We start from the raw sequence: 20398 nt of genomic DNA, 5'->3' as shown, positions 1-20398 counted from the left end.
ATTCACAAGGGTTTGAAGCTCTGCCTCCCAACACTACTCTTCAAATATCTCAGAGACTCTGTACGGGAGACCAGGAACAACATGAAACCCAGAACCTACATCCCTCTGGGAAGACTTCTCTCTGATGTACTAATAGAAAATGGGCTCGTAGATCATCTAGAGAAACACAAACTCATGGAAGATATGGCAATAGAAACTGGAAGGCCTCTGAACTCCAGAAATCTGAAGAGCATGGGGATTCTGAAGAAAATTCAAGTTAAACCTACTCTGGACACCTCTTGGGAAGCTTTAAAAGATCAGAGGAATATGCCAAATGGTCTCGCAAGGTTCTACAAGAATGAACCCAAAGAGGCAATCCTCCACTATCTCCAACGTCTGAAGGATGAAGGAGTGGACATCTCAGACTTCAGATTAGACGATCTGCAAGATTCAGCCCCAAACTTCGTGAAGTTCAAAAGAGGTCCATCTAAGAAGTCTTCAAAAGCGAAGAGAGCAAAGCTAGGAGAATCTTCTGAATCAAGACCTCCAGCGCCTCTGCAAGAATCTTCTGGTAAGTCTGCCTCTGCTACTCCCTCTGATCAGCAATTGGCTTCTTCTACTCCTCTACCAACACCCATCTACACCACATCTGAAACCCCTCCTTCCACAACCAGAACACAACAACCACTACCAAAATTCAATCTTGCAAATACCTCCTTACCACTATCCGAAGCTGAAGAATTAAACCAAACCACTTCCTCATCCTCTGACGCAGAACCCTCTGACCCCGCTTCTTCCACTCTAGCACAACTTCAATCTCTAAACTGTAACTCCCAACAACCACAACAACCTCCACCTGAACCTGAAGTAACCTCACCACCCACAGAACAACCAACCATCACTCAATCTGAACTTCAACCCTCTGACCTCCATACCTCTGACATTACCCCTCCAAACACTTCCGCTGACCTCAAACACTCAACCTAAGCCCTCCAACCTCTCCACCTCAAACATCTGAACCAGACCATTCCCTGCCTACCCTAGAGGAAGCTATTATGCTGTTCGCAGGGGCTTCAGTGCAAAAGGTCAAGTCTCTGACCATAAACTCTGGCATCAGTGATGATCCTGACTCTGTTAGGACACACTGGAACAGGGTCATTGGCTGGATGACATATGAGGCCTTCAAGCTGAAGCACATCTCTGAGCAAGTCAGAATCAACTTCATCAGAGACGCTGAGGCAAGACTACAGGAGCGCTTGGCCAGAGAAGCTGAAGAAAAGGCCAGAAGGGAAGAAGAAGAAAGAGTCAGAGAAGAAGAAATCAAAAGGGAAAGGGAAGCTAAAGCTAAAGCTCTAGCTGACGCTGCTGTTGCTGCTGAAGCTGAAGCAAAGGCTGCTGCTGAAGCTGAAGCAAAGGCTGCTGCTGAAGCTGAAGCCAAAGCCGCTGAAGAACAACATGCTCTGACTCAGGGGGAGTCTTTTTCTTTTGCCCCCCTGGTTCTCAGGACGCTGGAAGAACTTCAGAAAGAGCAGAAGGAAGTCCGAGCCAGACTGGATAAACAGGACATTGTCAACGCCAACATCCAGAATCTGCTGAATCAACTGCTTCAGAGAATGCCTCCTCCTCCCAACCTTAGGCACTTAGGATCTTTTGCTTGTTGCCTTGCTTATCTTTGTTTCTGATGTTTTTTTTCTCTTATCATTTTCTCTGATGTTCCGTTTCTCTTATCTGAATATATATTTTTCCTGCTTATTTTTTGTTTAAGTCTTTTTGATTCTGACAAAAAGGGGGAGAAACCAAATAGCTCTGATGAAAAATTGCCTAATACCCTAAGCATTCTGCAAACATACTATTATCTAAAATAAATTCATCTAACACTGGACTTAAGGAAATTGCAGAAGGTATCAAGAAACTTCATTGCTTGGAAGCTCTGGTAAGAACTTCTGAAATTGCAGAAGGTATCAAGAAACTTCATTGCTTGGAAGCTCTGGTAAGAACTTCTGAACTCCCTAGCCTATCTCAGGGGGAGCTCATTTCTATCTGATCTGATAAAGTTTTTTTTAATGTTTCATCTGTCATTTGAGTTTGTTTTGTCATCATCAAAAAGGGGGAGATTGTAGGAACAAAAATTGTTCTACAACAGATTCCAGGATTTTGATGATAACAAAGGATGAAACCAAAAATGGCACTCTAACGAAAAGCTTCTAAGTGTGCAGGACTCTAAAAGGAATCTGACTATGTCATCAGATTCAGAATCAAATCAGATACAAATTTTCAGAAGATCAGAAGCATCTGAAGTAGAAATGCGCTCTAGAAGTTCTGACTCTGAGCTTACAGCAGATCAGAACATCAGAAGCATCTGAAGAAGAAGTACGCTCTAGAAGATCTGACTCTGAACAACGGTATATCAAACTCCAGAAGCTCACAACAGTATCTGAAGTCACCATCAGAACTCTAAGCTATCAAGATCATCGGAAGCTCTGAAGCCACATAGCAAGATATCAGATTAACAGAGTTACGTAGACTCTGATAATGGATCTCCTAATTCAGAAAGAATAACGTCAACTTCGAATTTAAATGGAAAAGAACTATTATTGGAAAGAAGTTATTCAGGGAGACAAAGTTGTTTTGGCAAGAAACAACAGAAGTTATGGCATTGATTCCTAATCAAGACAAAATTATCTGCCATCAATTTCAACGGTCCTTTCACCTCTATATAAAGGACAGTAAACAGCATTGAGAGACACCGGGATACACCGAAACATTCTCTCTCTCTCTCTCTCAATCTTTCACGAGTTTTTGCTCAGAACGTGAAACATTCTATTTGCTTTTACTACTGTAATACTTGCTTTATCCTAGAAGCACTCTAGATTACAAACCTTGTTTTTATCTAAGCTGTTTTATATTTCCTCAAGTGACTCTGCGCAGTCTGCATACTTGAGAGGACTAAGAGATATTTCTCTTAGACGTTGGTTGTAATAATCTTTCAAGATTAGTGGATTAAGTCCTTATTGAAGGCGAAATCACCTTGGCCGGGTGGACTGGAGTAGCTTTGTGTTATAAGCGAACCAGTATAAATTCCTTGTGTGGTCTTTGTCTGAAAAAGCGCTTATTTTCCAAAACAATTCAAACCCCCCTTTCTTGTTTTTCTCACCTTCAGCTTGGATCTAGCTCAAAAGTCAATTTCCATCTTCATGTTCTTGAGCTTCATGTGCTTAATTCTTCACCAAATTCTACAAATCAAAGCTTGATCTGTACCAAATGATGATCAGAGAACACAAATATGCAAGAAAAATCAAGTGTTATGTGGAGAAATTTTGAATTATGGTGGAGAGAAATTTTGGAGAGAAAACTTGGATCTAGATCTAGAATGATCAAATCTGAAAATTCTGTTAGGATTATCCTTTTATATGCTGTGTTAATCCATTTTCTAATTAGAATTAAGCATGGTTAATGAAATTTTAGTGAGAAATAAGGTGTAGTGCAAAAATTGATTTTTCACCCCATGCATGCAACATTGTTAGATACCCAAAAGTGCTTATTTGAGCTATCAAATATGGGCATCTTTCACTCCATTTCCTTGCTAAAGTGTTCGAAACCACCTTTGTTTTTGATGAATTGCAATACAATGATACGCGATCTTGGTACCTTTGATTTGTGTGTTATTGTGCAGGAATTATGCATGAAATAATAGAAAATGAAGGCACAAGAAAATGGCAAGGGACCAAGAAAAAGAATGCATTCATCAGCTTGCTCGCTAGGCGAGGGGTGTGGCGAAGCGCTCGCTAGGCGAGCACCCAGCGAGTCCCCAGCGAAGAGCTCCAGTATTTTACAGTAGCAAACATCAACAAACTCGCTAGGCAAGCTGCCAGCGAAGGGTGTAGCGAACACGTCCTGACTTGGCCAAAAGCGCAGCCAGCACTCACTCGCTAGGCGAGCCATTAGCGAGCTCCCAGCGAGCAATTACAGTAGCAAAACCTCCTAAGCTCGCTGGAGCGAAGGGTGAAGCGTGTGCTTCTCCTAGCGAAGGTTTTGTTCGCCTAGCGAACATGCCAATCTGGCAAAGGTCATTTCTTTGGGCGCAGGTGCCACAGGTGCCTCATTTTGGGGCTTGCTAGGCGAGCCATTCTGCCTGCCTAGCGAGCATGACAGCTCAGTAGCAGCACTATAAGTAGCAAGGGCTACTTTTTGGAGCCATACTTTTACACCTCCATACTTTTGTACTTTTTAGATATTTTTTTCCAGCATTGCTCTAGAGATCTTTTGTGACCTAGAAATCATTTCTCTTCATCTCTTAATAATCTTTCATAAAAAGAAGGTGGATTCCCATCCAATCTCGATTATTCGACTCGGATGTTGATCAACCTTCTTCCGAAACTTGTTGACCAAGCTACCATGAAAATGAGTAGCTAAGTTCTTCATTTTGTCAAGGTTAGATGTAGATGATCATTAGCTTTGTGTGTAAATGGGATGATCTTCATTTGTAAACTCTTTAATGGTGAATATATGGTGAAAACTTTGCTTTATTGAAGACTCTTTGTGTTGGTTTATGATCGAGAGATGTTTACCAACTCTTTACCTAGGTTTTCATCCAATCTTGTTTGTTAGCTAGAGATAGTAATGAATGATTTTGTTCACCATAAGGTTGAACCAAAAAGTTGTCATTTTGATAGATTGTGTTAGAGATAAACAATGGAATAAAATGGGAAAACTCACAATGTGTGTTAGAGATAAACACATTGGGAGGACTTTGTGAAATAGTTTATCATCTAAAGGAGTTTATAAGTTTTGTTGATCGAACATATACATGCAAAGTGATCGTCGAACCCTAACTTTGGCAATATTTCTCAAATATTAAAACCAAATCTTTTACCGCATTTTATTACACTTTTATGCAAGATACTGTGACTAAAACCAAAAAACCCCTTGTTACTACGAGTTAAGAATTGAAACAACTGTCGAACGGCGGCGATATCTCACAATCCCTGTGGAGACGATAACAAAAACCCGACACTAAAAATTAAATTCAACAAACATGCACGTGAACAGTACCACATGGCCATGCAATTTCACTTAAAATCATCTTATGAACATGTTGGAATGGATAAAAAGCTCATATGATGCACCAAATTCAAATTCATGATTTTCCCTCCAAAATGAGCATGAATGAGCAAATGGTCATGTGATGAAATTTCATGCAATGCCTTGATGGATTTGGAAAATATGAGTCATGACAAGCATTATGCAAAAAGAGGCACTCAATTTGGAGTTTTAGATCAAAAGTTATGGCTTGTTGAAGTTCCATGCACACTTGGCAATGATTTGATCATATCTTCTTAACCATTCATCAGATGCTCATGATCTTGGACTTTTTGGAAATGGGAAAGAAAGATCTTCAACTTTCATGTTGGACAAAATTTCATTTGAAGCTTCTTTGATGTTGGAAAGTCAAGTTGAAAGTGGTCCAAAAACTTGCCATTTTTGGAAACTTGAAATTACATGTCACTTTCCATTTTGGGAAACTTTTGATCTGGTTTCAAAATCTTCAAGGTAGATGTTTGCAATGATGAATAAACCTATTTTGGACATGAATGAAGTGTCTCAAACCATTTCTCCACCTTCTAGCCCTCAGTTGTCTTTCAGTTGACTTTTATGGGCCCCAGATGACCTGAAACTGCACTGTGGACTTTTGAGTCTCTAACACTTGGTCAAGTTGCTTCAAAATGAACCTTGATTCATGTAAGCTCTCTAGAATAACCATAGGGCTTTTATCTCAAGAAAAAACCTTGCTCCTTTGCACTGAGGAATCCTCTTGATGCTAGTCTTGACTGATAAGATGCAATACACTATGCAATGTTAAGGTATTGTTAATGCAATGGTAATGACCTAAAAATGAAATGAATGCATGAATGGGGGTGCAAATTTGAGGTGCTACACCAGTTTTGCCCCCCAATTGAAACCCTCACATTTCAAAGGAAAACCTGATAATTTTCAACTTGAAAATTGAGTTTGAATCTCACTGTTTGGAGATTCAAGAACTCCAAGATCCAAAGCTTTGTACCATTGCCAAACCTCTCCTACAAGCTTCTCAAGTGTGATCAGATCATGTTTGAAGCAAACAACATCAAGTTCTACACAACATTGAAGGTAAATTTCAGAAAACTTCATCTCTTTGATTCTCATTCAATTCTCATCATTCTATTGGATCTTTGGTTGTCTGAAGTCCTACCAATATAGGCAAGAAGATTGAGTTGCTTTGAGGTCAAATTGAAGCAACTTAGTTGACACACCTCAAAATTCAACTCCTCGTATCTTTTTATATATTTGGAATTAGTTGAAATTGAGGTCAGATTCGTACTCTACGCCATTTTTTCTTTCAGATCATGTCCTCCTTTTTTATTTTGGTGATGGTTGAGGGTGGACCAGTCCGGTGAGGTCCACTGGAGAAGAAGACCGGAGCTCTGACTCCGGCGGTGTGTTGGCACGCCTCCCAGCCACAGGATCCATTCAAATTGTTTTAATCTTAGGCGTTGGTTTGGATTACCACGTGTGTGGCGCGCTGACTAGGTTGCATCATGGAACACGCGCTTGTGTCCACTTGATCTGCCACCTCAATTAATGAGAGATGAAGTGGCTCACGTTTTTTTTTAATTCATTTGATTTTCATTAATTCATATTAATTTTAATATTAATCCGAAAAATATGAGAGTTTCACCAAAAAAATTTAAATAAATTCCTCTTTCATATTCTGAATTAAAAATATTTTTTGGATCATTATTAATATTTTTCATGATTTAATTGATTTTGTGTTTATTTTTAATTGTTTAAAAATACTTGTAAGTCTTTAAAAATTCTGAAATTTTTTCTCCAAGGTCCTTTGACCTTGTTTGACCTATGATAAATCTCATGGCCATTTCTTTGATGTTTTGATAAGGTTTTAGGAGTTTGAAAAACCATATTTAATTTAAATGCATTATTTTAGTATTTTTAAATTGAATAAATGCCAAATAATTGTGTTGACCTCTTGTGATGGTTTGTATAAGTTTGACTTGCGTTGTTGGGCCTTAGTCAAGGTTGATTTGACTTTGCTAGGTTAATATCATTAGATTTAGGGGATTGATGGAATGTACATTCCATCTTCCAAAATGAATGAATGATACTCAGATAACAATTCAATATCGCTTTCTGAGCTCGGTATTCAATATCGTACTCAGATAACAACATCTACCAACGGGCAATCCTCCCAGTTAAAGCAAGCTTTTCAAATATATACTTGATTGGATCCATCTTGGATATCAACCAAGTAGTATGATTCAACATATACTGGCGCAAACGTTTAGCAGCCCAAGCCAAAGCACCACATGTCTTCTCAAGCATAGAATACCGAGACTCACAATCGGTGAACTTCTTACTGAGGTAGTAAATAACATATTATTTCTTACCAAATTCATTTTGCTAACCAAGAACACAACCCATACTCTCTTCAAGCACATTCAAATATTTGATCAATGGTCTTCCTTCAATAGGCGGAGACAGAATTGGAGGCTCAAGCAGATATTATTTGATATCGTCAAAATCTTTCTTGAAATTCTCGGTCCAATCACAAGACTGATCTTTTTGAAGGAGCTTGAATATAGGCGCACATGTGGCAGCCATATGCGATATAAATATTGAAATATAGTTCAAGCGGCCGAGAAAATATCTGACTTGCTTCTCAGTTTTGGGCGCATGCATTTCTTGTATTTCTTTGACCTTGGCAGGATCAACTTTAATACCCTTCTCACTGACAATAAATCCCAACAACTTACCAAGGAGGACACCAAATGTACACTTATTGAGATTCAAGCGGAGTTTGTACTTCCTCAAACGCTGGAATAACTTTAATAAGTGCTCAACATGATCATCTTTAGACCTTGATTTGGAAATGATATCATCAACATATACCTCAATCTCTTTATGCATCATACCATGGTAAAGAGTGGTCATGGCTCTTTGGTATGTTGCACCAGCATTCTTCAAACTGAAAGGCATCGTTCGGTAACAAAATGATCCCCAAGGCATAACGAATGTGGTTTTCTCCATATCTTCGGGTGCCATTTTTATCTGATTATAACCGGAAAATCCGTCCATAAAAGAGAAGACATTGAACTTAGCTGTATTATCTACCAACATATCAATGTATGGCAGAGGAAAATCATCTTTAGGACTAGCTTAGTTCAAGTCTCTATAGTCGACGAACATGTGAACTTTTCCATCCTTCTTCAGAACAGGCACAATATTGGCCACCCACTGAGGATATTCGGAGGTAACAAGGGAACCGACATCAATCTGCTTTTGGACTTCTTCCTTGATCTTCACTGCCATGTCATGATGAGTTCTTCTTAACTTTTGCTTGACTGGCGGGCATTCTGGATTCAATGGCAATCTATGCTCCACAATATCGGTATCAAGACCTGGCATGTCTTGATAAGACAAGCAAACACATCAGAGTACTCTCGGAGAAGCTCAATCAACCCATTCTTAACCTTTGGATGAAGTTGTGACCCAATCTTGACATGTTTGATATCATCTTCAGAACCCAAGTTAACCAACTCAATTTGTTCTTCAAACGGCCGAATGGTTCTTTCCTCGTGCTTAAGAAAACAGGATAACTCATCAGAAACATTTGCATCATCATTCTCTTCCTCAACTTCGAATACAAGGAAATCAAAGTTCAGAGAAGGAGTATGGTCATTATTTTCAATGGGTTTGAGAAGAAACCTGCATAATGATTTGATATTTTGATTTTAGAAATATGAAGTGCAAATGCAGATATGGGAAAAATTATTGTCTATTTATGTTTTTTGTGATTACCATTCTTCAGAAGAAAAAAAAAGCAAAAAGTAAAAACAACATAAATGTGGATGAATAAAATCGCATTTTATTGATGATAATTGAAAATACTTGTCAATGTTTTCACTTCTCCCTTAGGCATAAGAGAATGATTTTTCTTTATACAATAAGGTACATTACTTTGAACGATGAATTCTAACAGGAACATCAACAGCAACCCAATTGTTGCAAATTTGTCCATGCGTTACAAAGTTGGCATCGTCTTCTTCTTCATCTTCTTCTTCATGAAGGATCACAGCTGAGTGTTGTTCTTTCTTATGGATGAACCCTCCGCTATAGAAAATCGGTTGCATAGCCTTGACTGCCTTCTTGAATGGCCCTTGCTCGAATCCCAAACTGACCTGATTCTTGTTCTCAACCACTTCCACAACACGGCCCCAATTCTCTGTTGATAACACTGAATCACACCGCGTATTTGACTCGGATTGCACATGTTTATTAGGTATTTATTATCATTTTGCTTGTGTTATGCTTTCGTTTATGTTGTTTTCAGGTATTTAGCTCTTTCAGAACCTTTGTAGAAGAAACGAAGCAAAAAGACCAAAAAATTAGGGTTTTCGGCAAATATTGTACTCGTGGCGTTCTGCATAGCGGCCGCTATAGGAGAAGCCATGACACATCAGTCCTTAACCAAGAGGAAACTGCCATGATTCCATGAACTTCCCCATTTACTCACATGGAGGGCGCCACGGAGGGGTGGCGGGCGCCACGGAGGGGAGGCGGGCGCCATCTTTGAATTTCACATTCCCACTAAAGAATAGTTGAAGGGCATCCTGGTCTTTGCATGTTGTTGAGTTCCTCTATAAATAGGTCATTCTAGTTCACTTCCAAAGGATCCAATGTAGTTTATAACACTAAGACTATAATATCATTTGTAAAAGCGGTAATCTGTCACATCGAGGGGTTATCGCACCTTAGTGTAATTGAGTTGGAGCACTTTGATTTTGCCGTCATCTTTATTTTCAAAGTCAAAGCTTCATTTACTTCCTTGTGTAACACCCCAAAATTTGCCCTCCTTATTCACGCATTCATTTTTAGGTCATTTAACATTAGATACATTGCATTTCATCATGTCAATCGGGATTAGCTCCAAGAAGCTTGAACATCATCCAGGACACTTTGTGGGTTCTATTTAGATGATCAGTCAACACAAGGGAAAGACTTGAGTTACTTCCAACAGAGGTCTATTCGTCAGTCAAAACGTTAATCTTGAAGGAGCAAAAGTTTGTTCATGAGCTGTCATGCTGGCTAGGCAAGAAGAATGGGTCGCCTAGCGAGTCCCAAGAAAAGCCACCAAAATCACCTACGCTCATAGGAATTTCTTGAACTGTCATGCTCGCTAGGCGAAGCCCACGTGTTTTGAAAAAAAAAACCAAAAATAAATAAATAAAATATAACAGAAAAATTTTGGACTTGGGCCTCTATCATTTGAGCCCACAGGTCCACAAAAATCAGGTTATAAATTCAGAGTTTCAATGAAACAAAAGGCCATTCTATTCCGATTACCCTGGCTGGAGGAAAAAGATAGTGAGAGAAGAGCTAACAGAGTTCAGAGCAACCTCCAGAGACTGAAGGGAACTCATCTGCAAAGAACCAATTCCCTCTAATATAAACCCTAAGATTGTTCTGCAAACCCAACCGGGCAATTCAATTTCAACCGATCTCTCCAATCAGGTTTGCCCTTATTCCCATTACCTTTGTGCTTTGAAGTTGAATACTCTGAATGTTTGAGGTATGATGGATGAATTTCATTAGGTTTTTGCCCACGGGTTCATAATTATGTATGAATGTATAAATAATGCCTTGAATGCTTAATCGTTTAATTTCTGAAGTGTATGCCACAGGGTTTGAGGTTTCTGAAACCATACTGTTATCCATGAAAAAATGCTTATCGTGTTTCACTAACCCTTTTGTTGAGTTTTTGTGAGGGCTCACATACTCTTGCAGGGATAGCTTGCCTGGTGTTCCACTTTATTTGTGGGATACCCCCTGGAGGTTCATTCCGATTACCTGTACTGACCCACTTTCTTTGATGATGTTAGCTTGGAAGGATCTCAGGGTTTTTCATTCCTTTAATTGTTGTTACCTCGGATCTTCATCCGTGTCGTACTTTTACATTTTTCCCACATTTTACTGCTTTCCTAGCTGGAAGACCTCGATAGGAGGCAATGTTTTTGTGTTTACTTTATGCAGGTTCCTTCGTCCAGGACTCCTTTTGCATAAGCATCCCTAACCCTACAAACCCATTGATTTTTCTTCTCCTAAGAACATGTTAACTCCTTCTACTACCGGCGAGTAAGTCTCCAAAGGTCGAGCATCCGGTAGATTGCGTAGTAACGTCGTTCGTCCAAAACCCAATCCATAACCCTGTAGTTAGCCGAACTACGTTTTGCTCTGATTCTCAGGCCAAATGAGATACGTAGGCATAAGACGCGATGTCTTAGCGAGCGCACATCTTCCTAACCCCTAGGTCAGCCGAGCTACGAAGAATCTGATTCTCATATTCAGATGAGATTCGTATGCAGTGGATGCGACATCCGTGCGAGTCATTTTCTTTTGACCCTTCTTTCAATAAACAGCACAAGATAAACCCACACCCTTTAGACAAGAACTACAAAAGTGGATCCCGTAGAGTACTACAGATGCGTAGGGGTGCTAATACCTTCCCTTTGCATAATCGACTCCCGAACCCAAGATTTGGTTGCGAGACCCTGTCTTGTCCTTTCCTCTTTCCAGGTTTACTTCGAGCGTTTCCTTTCCCTCCTTTGGGATAAATAACGCACGGTGGCGACTCTCCTGTCTTCCTTCACCGGTTGTTTTTTTTCGCATTCCGCCAGCTGTCGCAACCTGAAAAATGGAATGCGAAAAAAAAACAATCGACGAAGAAAGACAGGAGAGTCGCCACCGTGCGTTATTTATCCCAGTGAGCCGGCTAGAGGAATAGATTGACAGCTCAACAGAAAATCAACTTACAAGAGGATCCAGCCCGCGGATCGCATTTAAAAAACAAAGTCTAATCGAAGAGTCGTTATAACATATTCTAGCCTGAAGAATATGTACGAAGCCGAAGAGTGGGATATTCTCGAAGCTGCATATCTAACATGAAGATTGGGCGCAGATTTCGAAAGAGAGTCAACCAGCGCATGCCTCAGATGCGAGATCCTGATGATGGGAGTTTATCATCAAATCAATCCAGATCTAGCCAGAAGATCGAAGTCAGGTCTATCCCGAAGACCAGAAATAGATTCAGCCAGAGAATCGAAATAATTCAGATCTAGCCAGAAGATCGAAGTAGATTCAGCCAGAGAATCAAAGAAAATAGATTCAGCCAGAGAATCGAAACAAAAGAGATCTAGCCAGAAGATCGAAGAAGATCTAGCCAGAAGATCGAAGTCAGGTCTAACACGAAGACCGAAAATAGATTCAGCCAGAGAATCGAAACAATTCATATCTATCCAGAAGATCGAAGTAGATTCAGCCAGAGAATCATGGATTCAGCCAGAGAATCGAAACAAAATCGTATCCAGCCCGAGGATCAAAATCGTATCCAGCCCGAGGATCAAAATTAACATCCAACTAGAGGACTAAATTGAGTATAGATTCAGCCAGAGGATCGAAACTCCAGATTAAGTCAGAAGACTGATTCAGATTCAGCCAGAGGATCGGAAGAGAAATAAATAGCACGGTGTATTTCAGCATTTTGTGGTGTCCTCGGAGCGCAAATTTTCGGTCTGTCTTTAGTATTTAATCACAGCTCACCCTGCTTGTCTGATAAGCTGTTCGCTTTCATCCTGCTCGAGTTAGCTGATGACTGAATAGGGGCAGCTGTAACACCCCAAAATTTGCCCTCCTTATTCACGCATTCATTTTTAGGTCATTTAACATTAGATACATTGCATTTCATCATGTCAATCGGGATTAGCTCCAAGAAGCTTGAACATCATCCAGGACACTTTGTGGGTTCTATTTAGATGATCAGTCAACATAAGGGAAAGACTTGAGTTACTTCCAACAGGGGGGTCTATTCGTCAGTCAAAACGTTAATCTTGAAGGAGCAAAAGTTTGTTCATGAGCTGTCATGCTGGCTAGGCAAGAAGAATGGGTCGCCTAGCGAGTCCCAAGAAAAGCCACCAGAATCACCTACGCTCAGAGGAATTTCTTGAATTGTCATGTTCGCTAGGCGAAGCCCATGTGTTTTAAAAAAAAAACGAAAAATAAATAAATAAATAAATAAATAAAATATAACAGAAATTTTTTGGACTTGGGCCTCTCTCATTTGAGCCCACAGGTCCACAAAAATCAGGTTATAAATTCAGAGTTTCAGTGAAATAAAAGGCCATTCTATTCCTATTACCCTGGCTGGAGGAAAAAGATAGTGAGAGAAGAGCTAACAGAGTTCAGAGCAACCTCCAGAGACTGAAGGGAACTCATCTGCAAAGAACCAATTCCCTCTCATATAAACCCTAAGATTGTTCTGCAAACCCAACCAGGCAATTCAATTTCAACCGATCTCTCCAATCAGGTTTTCCCTTATTCCCATTACCTTTGTGCTTTGAGGTTGAATACTTTGAATGTTTGAGGTATGATGGATGAATTTCATTAGGTTTTTGCCCACGGGTTCATAATTATGTATGAATGTATAAATAATGCCTTGAATGCTTAATCGTTTAATTTCTGAAGTGTATGCCACAGGGTTTGAGGTTTCTGAAACCATACTGTTATCCATGATAAAAATGCTTATCGTGTTTCACTAACCCTTTCGTTGAGTTTTTGTGAGGGCTCACATAGTCTTGCAGGGATAGCTTGCCTAGTGTTCCACTTTATTTGTGGGATACCCCCTGGAGGTTCATTCCGATTACCTGTACTGACCCACTTTCTTTGATGATGTTAGCTTGGAAGGATCTCAGGGTTTATCGTTCCTTTAATTGATGTTACCTCGGATCTTCAGCCGTGTGGTACTTTTACATTTTTCCCGCATTTTACTGCTATCCTAGCTGGAAGACCTCGATAGGAGGCAATGTTTTTGTGTTTACTTTATGCAGGTTCCTTCATCCAGGACTCCTTTTGCATAAGCATCCCTAACCCTACAAACCCATTGATTTTTCTTCTCCTAAGAACACGTTAACTCCTTCTACTACAGGCGAGTAAGTCTCCAAAGGTCGAGCATCCGGTAGATTGCGTAGTAACGTCGTTCGTCCAAAACCCAATCCATAACCCTGTAGTTAGCTGAACTACGTTTTGCTATGATTCTCAGGCCAGATGAGATACGTAGGCATAAGACGCGATGTCTTAGCGAGCATAATTACCCTTAACCCCTAGGTAGCCAAGCTACGAAGACTCTGATTCTCATATTCAGATGAGATACGTATGCAGTGGATGCGACATCCGTGCGAGTCGTTTTCTTTTGACCCCTTTTTTTAGTAAATAACACATTAGATAAACCCACACCCTTTAGACAAGAACTACAAAAGTGGATCCCGTAGAGTACTACGGATGCGTAGGGGTGCTAATACCTTCCCTTCGCATAATCGACTCCCGAACCAAAGATTTGGTTGCGAGACTCTGTCTTGTCCTTTCCTATTTACAAGTTTACTTCGAGCGTTTCCTTTCCCTCCTTTGGGTTAAATAACGCACGGTGGCGATTCTCCTGTCTTTCTTCGCCGTTTGTTTTTTTTCGCATTCCATTTTTCAGGTTACGACACCTTGTACCAGATTTAATGCCTCCGTTTGGAGTAGGTTCTAATTTAATCGCCTTTTTATTTTACTTGTCATGCCTTACTTTATTTAATTCCTTGTCATGCTTTAGTTTATTTAATTTCCTGCCATTGTCTTTACTTTATTTAATTTCCTTCCATTGTCTTTACTTTATTTAATTTTCTCGCCATTCATTATCTTTATTGCTCGTTTTAGTTATTTTACACGCTTTACTTATTCTTCACGCCTTACATTTAAACTTCTTTTCATCATGTTCAATATCGTTGTATTTGTTTGTATTACCATGTCTGGCTAAATCTTTCAAAGGTTAGAATGTAAGGATCGTGGTTAAAGAGATGTTTCACATATTGCATTTGTAGAAATGCTTTAGGGGCTGTTTTGATTTTTAATTCGAGTTTTCTCAAACAAACTGGGTTAATTTTAACTACTCAAGGAGTGCGAAAGCATCCTGGTTTAGTTAACTATGAATTTTTATCACTTTAAGGAAAAACGATTTTTGAAACTGTTTTCGGACTCATTGATAGATTTAGAATCAGGAAACTCCTTGGGTAAACTTTTCGAATCAAAATCACTTTTCAACTAAGCTTACGAGTCTTATGTCTTAAAAATAGGTTTACTACTTTAGATTTTGCCCACCTTTTATAAGTGACAATAAAAGGCCTTAATTTAAGGGTAAACTCGGTTCTGAATACGCGAAAGCGACAGTTCCTGTTAAATGGATTCTTTTCAAGACTAGAAAATATTGCCCCATAAGTAGTTCTATTTAGACAATCGAAGCATCGTTTAACTGACGTGAAATACATTCAAGCCTATCTTTATCTGCACTGTATTTATCATTTTATTTATTTACTGTTATTTTGCGACATCAGTATCTCATTCGTACCTCCTTAGATAAACATCATAACAATAGTAATCGATATATTGACGATTTGGTCTTTGTGGGATCGATAAACTTTTATATTTTGCGACATCAGTATCTCATTCGTACCTCCTTAATTTAAGGGTAAACTCGGTTCTGAATACGCGAAAGCGACAGTTCCTGTTAAATGGATTCTTTTCAAGAGTAGAAAATATTGCCCCATAAGTAGTTCTATTTAGACAATCGAAGCATCGTTTAACTGACGTGAAATACATTCAAGCCTATCTTTATCTGCACTGTATTTATCATTTTATTTATTTACTGTTATTTTGCGACATCAGTATCTCATTCGTACCTCCTTAGATAAACATCATAACAATAGTAATCGATATATTGACGATTTGGTCTTTGTGGGATCGATAAACTTTTATATTACTCTGACGCGATTCGTGCACTTGCGAATATAGCGATCAAGTTTTTGGCGCTGTTGCCGGGGACCAACTTCGTCAAATTTCGTACCCTGTTGTTACACCATCTAGACTAAGGCATTATTAGACGGTAAATGCGAAGAACCCGTAGTACCGGAAATTTAGTAGATCCTTTAGCGGAACCCGAACGTTACACTCGTACACGCCTCTTACTCATCCGAATTAAGAAAGCTATGGCCGAGAATCGCAACCGGAGGAAACTAGTTCTAGTATAGTAAACCCCCTCATTCCTGCCAACAATTTCGAACTAAAACCATCTTTATTGCAATTAGTGCAACATAACCAATTCGCGGGTCTCGCTACTGAGAACCCAAATCAACATTTAAAAGTCTTTATCCAACTGGCCGACCCCTTTAAATCCAACGGTGTTTCACCTGATGCGATTCGTTTAAGATTATTTCCTTTCTCCCTCAGAGATAGAGCATGTTCGTGGTTAGATTCACTTCCAGCTAACTCAATAACTACCTGGGAAGACCTTAGGAGAGTATTCATTGCTAGATATTTTCCCCGTAGTAAGACTGTTGTTCTTCGAAACCAAATAACTAGATTTACTCAAAACCAAGGAGAATCACTTTTTGAAGCTTGGGAGAGATACAAGGAGCTGTTAAGAGTCTATCCATACCATGGCCTAGAACAATGGCTGATCGTTCATACCTTCTACAATGGACTCCACTATAACACAAAAATGAGCATCGACGCTGCCGCTGGTGGCGCGTTGATGAACAAACCTTACCCTGAAGCTTGTGACCTAATTGAGGATATGGCCCAAAACTATTATCCATGGGGAACTGAACGAGCATCAGTAGAGAAAAAGGAGACCCAAGGTGGAATACATGAGATAAGTTCTATGGACATGATGCAAGCGAAAATGGACGCTTTAGCCCTTAAGGTCGAACATATTTTTACAAACTCTAACACCGTAGTGGTAGTCCACACAGAGTGTGAACTTTGTGGATCTAAAGGACACGAATCGGCGGAATGTAACCTATTGAACGACCTGAACACCGACCAATTGAATTACACCCAAGGTAACCCATTTTCAAACACTTACAACCCTGGATGGAAGAATCGCCCGAATTTTCCTATAAAAACCAGAACCCTCTCCAAAATTTTGCACCTCAAAGACCACAAGGTTTTCAAGCCCAAAAACCAAATCAACCTATGCAAGTTGTGCCCTAGAAGCCTAACCTTGAGAAGATCATGGAGAACTTTATATCAGGCCAGACTCAGCAAAATAAAGAATTCCTAAACCAAAACATTCACGTAAACGAACTGATAACGCAATTAGGGACTAAGGTTGATCAGATAATTACTCACAATAAGATGCTTGAAACCCATATCTCACAGATAGCACAAAACCAAGCCCCGCAAACTACACCTGGAGGAAAATTCCCTAGACAACCTCAACTCAACCCTCGAGGGAAAGCTAACGCTATCACATTACGAAGTGGGACCGCTTACGAAGGGCCTTATAACCCAGCAATGAGCGAGTCCAAAGCTTCTAAAGAAAATATACCTACCAACCAAGGAGGGGAACTAGTGGAACCCGAAAAACAAACCGACCAAGAAGGAGAAGCCCAGGATAAAACTTACAAACCACCACCCCTGTACAAACCACCAATCCCATATCCGCAAAGACTTAAACAAACCAAAATCGATAACCAATGCCAAAAGTTTATAAAAGTAATAGAGAAGCTTCATGTAGAGAATCCTTTCACCGAAGCCATCACCCAAATTCCATCTTACGCCAAATTTCTCAAAGACATCTTAACCACACAAGCGTAGGCTTGACGATCCCAAACCCTTGGAATGCAACTTTATTTCCGAGAATAAACTTGCTAAGAAGGAGAAAGACCCTAGGAGTTTTTCTATACCTTGCATTCTAGGGAGTCATGAGATCGACAAAGCTTTCCTAGACTTAGGCGCTAGTGTGAGTTTAATGCCCTTAGCTGTGTATAAAAGGTTAAACTTAGGAGAGCTACAGCCAACTAAGATATCCCTCCAATTAGCCGATAGATCTGTTAAGTATCCTGTAGGCATATTAGAAGACATCCCCATTAGGATCGGTCAACTTTATATCCCGACAGACTTTGTGGTCATGGATATCAAGGAAGACGACGATATCCATATCCTTTTAGGTAGACCATTTTTATCAACAGCCGAAGCTATAATAGATGTTAAAAGAGGAAAATTAACTTTCGAAGTAGGAGATGAAAAGATAGAGTTTATTCTTTCAAAGTTCCTGGTGGCACCAATCATAGGAGACGCATGTTACACGATTGATATCATAGATGAATGCATAAGGGAATTTGATCAAGAAGAACCTATGATCGAACCATTTTCAAACCCGAATGAAAAGGATGACGAGCTAAAGGGAACGGAACCTCACACTAACGAATGTTTGGCCCTTACTCCGGACCTTTCACCAAACTCTCAAAAGCCAGCTCAAGAACTTAAGGAATTGTCCAAGAACCTAAGATACGAGTTTTTGGATAAAGAAATGAACCGCCCAGTAATAGTTAGTGCCACCTTAAACCAAGACGAGACAAACCAACTCTTGAATGTTTTACGAAGATACCCCTCTGCCTTAGGATACAACATCTCTGATTTAAAATGTATAATCCCGTCCGTGTGTATGCACAGGATCTCTCTAGAGGAGGATTCAAAACCTTCTAGAGAACATCAGAGAAGAATCAACCCTCTAATGAGTGAGGTGGTAAAGAAGGAAGTCCTTAAAATGCTAGAAGCTGGTATAATCTATCAGATCTCCGATAGTAAATGGGTAAGTCCTATACATGTGGTACCCAAAAAAGGAGGCATCACGGTAATGCAGAACGAGAAGGGCGAGCATGTGGCTAAACGTACAGAAGGCGGATGGCGGATGTGCATAGACTATAGGAAACTCAATACGGCAACTAGGAAAGACCATTTCCCCCTTCCATTCATAGATCAAATGCTTGAGCATCTTGCCATACACTCTTACTTTTATTATCTGGATGGATATTCTGGATTTTTCCAAATACCCACACACCCCGAGGATCAAGAGAAAACAACCTTCACCTATCCTTACGGAACATTTTCTTACAGACGAATATCGTTTGGAATCTGTAATGCGCCTGCTACATTCCAATGTTGTATGATGTCAATCTTCGCAGATTATCTCGAAGAAATAATGGAAGTGTTCATGGATGATTTCTCGGTATGTGGGTTTTACTTTGAGAATTGCCTCATTAATCTTGAGAAAATCCTAGAGATGTGTAGAAGTTAACCTTGTATTAAACTGGGAGAAGTGCCACTTTATGGTTAAAGAAGGCATAGTGCTAGGACATATAATATATGAATGAGGCATTGAGGTCGACAAAGCAAAGATAGAAGTGATAGAAGACCTTAACACTCCTAAGACTGTTAGAGAAGTCCGAAGTTTTCTTGGACACGCCGATTTTTACCGATGCTTTATCAAAGATTTCTCTAAAATAACAAAACCCCTGACCGGCCTTCTGATGAAATAAATTGAATTCATTTTCAATGAAAAATGTATCGAAGCCTTTAATCATTTAAAAAAAGCGCTAATTTCAGCACCCATTTTACAAACTCCGGATTGGACTCAACCTTTTGAAATAATGTGTGATGCTAGCGATTTCGCTGTAGGAGCTATTTTAGTACAAAGAAAAAATAAGAAATTACATGTGATATATTACACTAGTAGAACCCTAGATGCCCTCAACTCAATTATACGACAACAGAGAAGGAACTCCTAGCTGTAGTTTTTGCAATTGATAAATTTAGGTCTTATCTTGTCGGATCTAAGATTATAGTCTATACAGACCATGGAGCTATCTGTTACCTTCTAAGCAAAAAGGATGCGAAACCTAGTTTACTTATATGGATCCTTTTGCTACAAGAGTTCGACTTAGATATCCGAGACAAAAAAGGAACAGAAAACGTAGTTGCTGACCATCTTTCCAGACTAGAGCATTTGAAGCCAGACCATTTACCTATAAATGATGATTTCACCTATGACAGATTGATAGCTAAGTTAGATACCGTTCCCCTTATGGTGGACATTCAAGCACATCCAAGACATATGCTAAGATCCTTCAAGCTGGTCTTTATTGGCCAACACTATGGCGTGATGCCCATACTTATATTGTCCAATGTGACTGGTGCCAGCGTGCTAGAAACATCTCAAGACGCGACGAAATGCCTTTGAAGAACATCCAAGAAGTGGAATTATTTGATGTTTGGGGTATTGATTTCATGGGACCTTTTCCATCTTCGATGGGAAACAAATATATTTTGGTAGCCGTCGACTATGTGTCCAAATGGATAGAAGCTATAGCCTCACCCACTAACGACACAAGAGTAGTCATCAAGTTATTTAAAAACAATATTTTCCCTAGATCTGGAGTACCACGACTTATCATAAGCGATGGTGGATCAAATTTTATATCCAGGATATTCGATA

The 20398-nt window shown here is 39.7% G+C and overlaps 1 non-coding gene across 1 annotated transcript; it reads right to left on the bottom strand.

The window, feature by feature from the left end:
* Window positions 1-16456: 16456 nt before the first annotated feature.
* LOC127133700 (small nucleolar RNA R71) lies at window positions 16457-16563 on the bottom strand. The gene has a single exon (XR_007807650.1). It is a non-coding gene; the product is annotated as a small nucleolar RNA R71 (small nucleolar RNA).
* Between the last annotated feature and the right edge of the window lie 3835 nt (window positions 16564-20398).

This window comes from Lathyrus oleraceus, chromosome 3 (assembly GCF_024323335.1).
Source record: "Lathyrus oleraceus cultivar Zhongwan6 chromosome 3, CAAS_Psat_ZW6_1.0, whole genome shotgun sequence".
NCBI classification, from domain to species: Eukaryota; Viridiplantae; Streptophyta; class Magnoliopsida; order Fabales; family Fabaceae; genus Lathyrus; species Lathyrus oleraceus.
This window is presented reverse-complemented; position numbering and strand designations above follow the sequence as displayed.